Consider the following 6,498-nt stretch of genomic DNA (forward strand, 5'->3'; position numbering starts at 1 on the left):
ATTCCCCCTCTCTTCACATACTCATTGCCGACTTCCCCCCCAGCATCCGTCTCTGTCTCTGTCTCTCTGTCTGTCTCTGTCTCTGTCTCTGTCTCTCTGTCTCTCTCTCTCTCTCTCTCTCTGTGTGTGTGTGTGTGTGTGTGTGTGTGTATCTGCCTTTTTCTTCCCCTACTACCCTCTCAACTCCCCCTCCTCATGCCCTTAATAAACTATTCTATACTATGCTGTTGTTTGGCTGGTTCCTCAGAGGGAAGGGATTCTGCAGCATAGGCCCGCCAAGGCACCCCCTTTACCTCATACCTGACTACACCTCCAAAGAACATATCGCCTTTCTTTATCTTTATCTGTTTATAAACACATCATATGGTGCAGTGACTTGGATTTAGAAGCTCTGCAGGTTTGCAACTCCCCCACCCCCTGCTACCATATGGAGATCCAATGCTAGATATCCCAAACTTTGGGGAACTGGTAAGCCCTCTCCTCCTACTGGTCAGAGTAAAATGTGTTTCCATGGCCCCAGGGGAGAGCTAATAGCTACCCCTGTGCTGCCCATGATAGAAACATTCAGTCTTTTCACAAACCATTGTTCTAGGACAATCTTTTACGGGTGAGATTTTTCTCTCTCCTATTAGACAGTTTCTTTCTCACTGCTGAAAATGGCCCTGGTCCTGTTCTCTATAGCTTAGGGGCACCTGCTCTGGCTCTGAGCATAGTCCCAGCCCATCACTTAAGCACCTAGTCGTTTGGCCTGTGCTAGAATATCTCTGGGTATTGATGATGCAAGTCCTCAAGATACTGGGAAGGACAGTTAAAAACCCTATTATTTCATCTATGAGTTTGTATTCTCTGCCTTGTTACTACTCACTGGGATGTCTTGGTCTAATTCAAAGTAAGCAAAAAAACAAACAAACAAACAAACAAACAAACAAAACAACTCTACATGGCTACTCCTATTTCATTTTCTCTCTCTCTCTCTCTCTCTCTCTCTCTCTCTCTCTCTCTCTCTCTCTCTCTCTCTCTCTCCCTCTCTCTCTCTCTCTCTCTCTCTCTCTCTCACTGCTCTGCCAGCCCAAAGCAGCTCTGATTCCAGTTCACCACATGCAAAGCAGGACTGACCTTGCCCCATGTCACGGACTCTGCTAAGACACTCTTTCCCTGTATGCAGCCAGCCTCCCTCTCACTTGTGCAGCTTCTCCCCACACCTCTCTCTGTCTCTGTCTCTGTCTCTGTCTCTCTGTCTCTCTGTCTCTGTCTTTGTCTCTGTCTCTCTCTCTCTCTCTCTCTCTCTCTCTCTCTCTCTCTCTCTCTGATTCTGTTCCTGCATTCTGGCACCCCTAATCACTGCCCTTCGCTTTATATGATATAGACTTGCTTTGTTCCGTGACCTCAGGAACTTTAGATTTCTTGGTAATGCGTGTCTTAGAAGATTGCTTAAATTTCCTACTTTGTTGAATGTATGTCCAGAAAGCCAGAGAATTTTGTTTGTTTAATTTTGCTTGTGTTATTGCTGTTGTTTATTGCTTTTGTGTTTATTAATATAAAGAAAACTTTGAGCTCAGGATGATTTTGAGGAAAAACAATAGCATTCATTCAGTCATATCATGAAAGGGGGAAAAACACTCATAGATCTTGCAGAACAAATCATCTGAGAAACAGAGCTGGATTAATCTTCTGTCCAGTAGATCCATCCATTTATCTCACAGAGGTGATTTTAATTATTGAGTATAGACTGAGTTGCTTTATCAGTCCATGGACTCATGTCAGTTAGCATCCATTTGACTTCTATGTCCCTATGGTATTCATTCTTATAGTCCTAATCATGGTAATTTTACCTTTTTTTTTCTGTTCCATTCCTATTTTGAGAGGAAATGAATCCTCATAATATTTTTCACTTATCACTCTTTTCATGACTTATCACTTTTATCTTTTCTCTTTTAACCTCCTATCATATATCAAATTCTAATTTTGTGCGGCCTGTTTTTTAAATTAAGTAGACAATTATAGTAAATGACCACTAACTATTTAGATTGGTGATATTTAATGGAATATTTCCTGTAGTAAACCATGCCTTTCCATTTTATTCTCTCGAGGTTTGTTCATATTATATGGAACCTGTAATATTTAAATTACTGACTTTTCCCCTGAAGTGTGATGACTTTTGGTCTCCGAAGCTCAGAACCTTTCTTTTATGCTACATCCTGTGCTTCTTTATTGACAGTAACCTCTCTAAAGACACCACTCTTATATCTGCTCCTCCTTTTCACCTTCCTACTCCAGGAATGCACATCATCTATAACTTTTACTACATACAAATGACATATTTGAGCTAATTTTTTTGCAGTAACTACTGTCAATGCCAAGCATTGGCAACTGGAACAGGCCTTTTTGTTCACTTGTTGCCTCTTGTATGGAAGAATTTTGCTGTGTTTCTGGGCATTCTAATCAGAAATTGTTCAAACCTATCATTTATTGTTATATTTTGTTTATGACAGTTTTTTAAAGTCCTGCTTTTTATGAAATTAGGATATAAGTCACTGGTAAAATACATGCTCAGTACACACCAGATAAGAATTGACTCACCATTTCTAAAATTATAAACAAATAATAAAGCTAATGACTTTATTTCAAGTATCTTCAAGTGGTTGATTTGAATGTTGTATTTCATTTTCTTGGGATTTTCTTATGAGCTGCCAGATAAGAAAGTACATGTGAGGGTGATTATTTTTTCTTTAATGTCCTTGTCTTTCACTTTAGGATGATTTTTTTTTCTTTGCAGAAAATCCACTTTTATTCTTATATAAACAAATCACCTTCACCAGTCCTCTAAATCCTTTATGCAATTCACGAGATAGATTTTGTATTCAAATGTTAAGTCCTTTTACCATAAACCCATTACTATGTTTAATCCTTGAAACACCTCTGGGGGAAGATAGTTCCTGTTCTACATTATAAATGAGGGGAATGTTACTCAGAGATTTAAATGAGTCAAAAGTGTATAAGCCAGACAAAAAACACACTGCTGCCTTCTTTCCACACAACCAGGATGCCCGCAACACTGGGACAATTAATGGTATCTTTGCTTTTACATCTGATCATTTCTTTCTTTATTTAAAAACAAAGACTTTTAAGAAAAATCAAAAAGTCGCTTCAAAAGAAAATGCCAGGAAAGGAAATCTTTTGAATCTAATCCTGCCACATTTATAATTTACTGTTTGTGACTTAACATATTAATTAGCTTATTCATCTGAACATCAATTTATTGGCTTTTTCCTTAACCACCATCTGACCAAAATTGTTTGTTTTTTTCAGATAACCTCTTCAATTAATGGTCTGGCCCTATGGCTTTGAATTTAAAGGACTCCTGTCCCCAAACAATGTCGTGCTTTACTTGATTTCAGCTATTTAGAGTGTGGGCAGAAGGAAATGCAAGTGCCCTGACTATGTTCTGGACTTTGTGGTCTCTTTTTCAGTGAGGGAGACCTAAGCTAGGCTGAGATACCTAGGAAACCAGATGATTGTGTCTTGATTGCCACTTGGCAGGCCTAATAGGACTTGGGAGGAGAAATAAACTTGTATTTTATTGTTTAAGAGTTCTAGCTTCAAGTCAATAAAAAAATGTTTTTGATGAACCAGTAATATTTTAAAGTGATTTTAAATACTGCTGCCATACTGCATGTGGTAAGCACATTTCCCACCAGTACTTGGTATCGGAAATGGGAACTTTCTGCTGGTCTAGGATGTTGAGGTATTTAGAATAGCTTGAGCTAAGTAGCAACACTTTGCCTCAAAAGCAACAACAACAAACAACAAACATAAGCAAAAAAACAAACAAACTCACACACAGAACTAAAGACAAAACAGAAAAAGAAAGGAAAGCAAAACAGAATGCTGTTTAGATTATTATAATATACATATAAATTGACAAAAAAGTCAAGAGTCATTTTAAACTTCATTCTAAAATATCTTAGCAAATTTAAGATAATAACTTTGTTTGTTTCTTTATGGGGGAGTGTTAATTTGAGATTGTACTTGAATTCTCTATCCACCTTCTCAACTATTCTACAAAGCCATCCTTCCATGCTCTAAACTCATGGATCCATTTCTCATCAATTGTTATTACATGCATATATATTTTTACATATACATATATTTCAATTAAAACCTGCTGAATCTATATAGAATTACTTGTACATATATTTTCAGGGATGACTATTTGTCACTGGACAATCAATTAGTGTGCTTTTCTGTTCTCAAAGCCTATTTTTAAAAAATAACTTAAAACTAAAGAGAACCTTAACTACCGTGTGCTAATAGATTTATTTAGCTTTAAATAGACTGAACAGCATTTTTAATGTTTTATATGCACGCATGAACTGAATAGATGACATCAACTGGATTTTACTAAAATATATGATTTACTTGGGAATCACTGGTTCATGGTTGGTAATATATCAACTGCTCCCTATCTGAGCTATATTATTAACACTTCCAATGTGGTGCTGTTCCTAAGTTCTTCTTTTTAAAGAGCACAGGGTGGTTTATTTTGAAGAGGAAAGAGTCTTTGTTTCTGATTATATGCCCCCTATGCAAATTACACTCACTTCCTGGTACTGAAATTGCACTTTGCCACTTCCCTGAGACATTCAATCTACAGTGATTCTAGGCAACCCTTAACTATGTCTTTTTCACCAAATGTGTAATGATCTGTAATTCTCTAGTACCGAAAATACTAGGAAATAAATTCTTCACTGTATTGAGAAGCTATACACATGTAGAATAATTGGTTTGTTTTTATACATTGATGTGCTCTCAATGTCATTTCAGAATCTCACTTGTTTTAACCTGTTATATTATAATTTTGAAGACACTTTGAGGAAATGCAGTATTTTGGAGTTCCCAGTGTACAGTGGATAATATTCATGAATATAAAAGTCATGCTAGGTCCCTTCGGTTTCTGAGCTTTTGGTTACATTGTCTTTTTTTGTCTTCCTTTTTTTTTTTATTTCTCTCTTTCCTCCTTTTTTCTGTTTCTTTTTCTTTTCTTTGAAAATGATTTACTAGCTAAAATTTTTGGTATTTAATTTTTGGGTCATCCTATAGTCAAGTAGGACAATTGGCCAAAGATTATCTTCCTCATCAATAGTCGATTTGCTTTCAAAAGGAAAAGTTACATAATCCCTGGCACAAAACTGTGAGGATAAATGTCACTGACGTTTTCATGCACATAACCAGAAACTTACTGTGGTTGGAAGTCAGGCTGATTAAACATAATCATTATTTACAATTGCTTCCTTCTACCAAGTTGAATTTTTGTTAAATTGTATTTCTTGTCAATTGAATTCTTCCTTCTTTTATGAGTTTAGTATTATGAACAATAAGATATACATTAAAAGTATTAGAATTTTCTTAAATGAGGATGGAAAGACATCCTAACAGTCAAAAGCACTGACTGTTACTCCAGAAGTCCTGAATTTAGTTTCCAGAAACCACATGGTGGCTCACAACCATTTGCAATGGGATCCAATGTCCTCTTCTGGTGTGTCTGAAGACAGCTACAGTGTACTCATATAGATAGATAGATAGATAGATAGATAGATAGATAGATAGATAGATAGATAGATAAATAAATAATCTTTTAAAAAATGTGTGTGTGTATGTGTGTGTGTGTGTGTATGTGTGTGTTTGTGTGTGTAGTTTACTCAACATATCTTGCTGCCCACATCTTCCTCTTTATTTTAAGAGTATTTAGCTCAAAAAAAGTTTATAAAATTTACACAGGAACTCCAGGGTTTTGACACAAATTATTCCCATTTGCCTTTTAAAATATGGAGAGCTGGAGTTAGTCTTGAACATCCCGTCAAAGACAGGTCTTTGGCCAGGAACATATTATTCAACTAGCTTTGAACCTATGGGCAAGACATCAACTCTTAAATTTCTCATTGTGTCTTAAAAGCTTTCCTGGCTTCTGGGTTTTGCCAACATTGTTAGTCATTTGCTTCTGGGTCATCTGTTGCTGTATTACCACAGCTGAGGATCACTATAAATACACCAAAGTCCAATACAATGAAAAACACTCAGGATGTTGAATTCACTGAAGAATAATCATTTTATTACACAAAGAGCCTGTTTCATATCCACATGTCAGACATCAACATTCAAAATGTATGAATGCATCAACATATTGCAAGATAATGGAAAATGCTGTTTATTTGATTAGTATTTATTAGCCGATAGATTAAAAACTGCTTTTCAGGTCCATTATCTACTGAATATTATTGTAAAGCTAGCAATGATAGTAAAGTCTATCTAACCAAAAGTAATAGTAATATCTGTCTGTAGAATATTTGCACATTCTTTGATTATATCCATTGATGAGATTATTTCATTGCAGAAATGGGCTTAGAGGTGCAATGTGTGTTAGAAAACAGAAAATGATAAGATAGTAATTATTGTTGTTTTCATTTTGAATCACACCATGAAAATATGGGGGCATTGCCA

The sequence above is a fragment of the Micromys minutus genome (assembly GCF_963924665.1).
Source record: "Micromys minutus genome assembly, chromosome: 23".
NCBI lineage: Eukaryota > Metazoa > Chordata > Mammalia > Rodentia > Muridae > Micromys > Micromys minutus.